Raw genomic sequence first — 1,379 nt, 5'->3', positions numbered from 1 at the left:
GGCTGGAATGGTGCAGGAGAAGGGACTCGGGCCTGGGGATTGGCTCCAGTTTGCATTTACAGCAGTGTCACTCTTGTTTACTCTGCGGGGAAATAAATGAGACCGCAGAGTTTTGCATTCTCTGGGCAGGCTATATTTGTTGCCGGGGATGGATGGGTTTTCTCCCCTTGGCTTTCTTCCCAGAAAAAGCAAATCATAAACAGAAGGAGAATATTGGTGTCATGTCCTGGGCATTAACCAACGCGGGGGAAAATGCTCCTCTTGCCCTGATGGCAGCAGCATCCCAGCTCCTCCAGCCAGCTAAGCTGGGAAGGATCCCAGCAGCCCCACCCCGTGAGGAGCAGGGCTTGGACAGGTGACCTCTGCACCTGAGGGATGCTACTGTGGGATTTTGGGGGAGCAGGTCAGCATCCCTTAGGATGGGCCAGCTCAGTTTGGGATGGGAGACATCTCCCCCAACCCCACATCTCCAGCAGCACTCCTGACCTCTGCAAAGGGCCGGGATGGTGGGTTGGGTTTTTTTTTCCCTTGCTTTTCATCCGAACGCTGCTCTTGGCCGAGCAGAGCCAGGATGCAGTGAAACAATCCAACCACCACCCCTCAGCGGGGCTGGCCACGCAGCCAGCACCCCCACGGGAGCAGCCTGAGCTCCACACCCCCCCGAGTTCCCCCCTCGCTGTTGGGAAAGGAAAAAGCAAATCCCACCCGTGGGGCATCGCTGGGGAACCAGCCCAGCCTGGAGAACCTGCACCCCGGGGATGCAAACCCTGCCAAGACCAAACTGATGCCACACTGCAGGTGCACGTGGCTCCCAAAACAGCCTCAGGAAGTGCTGCAGCACCGCGGGGGGAGAGTTTGCACCCCCGGGTGGCAATTAAAAAGTTGGCCCAGAAGAAGCAGCCGGGGGAAGCGCGGCGGGAGCGGGAGGGTGGGGATGGCAGATGGGCTCACGCCGGATAAGCGGCTCACTCCTGACTTAGAAAGAAAAAAAAAGCTCCCAAATCTAATAATAATAACTGCACTCTCAAGGGCTTGGGTGCGTTCCAGTTCTCACTACTATAAAACTAAAATTAGGTTTGTTGCAGAAGCCTCCATTAAAAAAAATAAAAGCAAAAGCTAGAGGAATAAAGCGAGGTGAGGTGGTGCAGGAGCAGGCTCTGCCAGAGGAGGATCTGCAGCCACATTTCCTGGAGTTGCCTCCACGGGTGGCTGGGGAGGTGTTGGAGCTGTTGGATTTCCCCAAGGAGCTGTTTGCAGCCTGGTTTGGGAAATATTTGGTAATATCTAGGGATTTAGGGAGCTGTGATTTGCAGGCACCCAGATAGTGAGTGAACGGGCTGTCGGCTCTCCCGGCACACAGGGAGCCTCCTCTTGCCATG

This window comes from Merops nubicus, unplaced genomic scaffold (genome assembly GCF_000691845.1).
Source record: "Merops nubicus isolate BGI_N331 unplaced genomic scaffold, ASM69184v1 scaffold39502, whole genome shotgun sequence".
Classification (NCBI taxonomy): Eukaryota; Metazoa; Chordata; class Aves; order Coraciiformes; family Meropidae; genus Merops; species Merops nubicus.
This window is presented reverse-complemented; position numbering follows the sequence as displayed.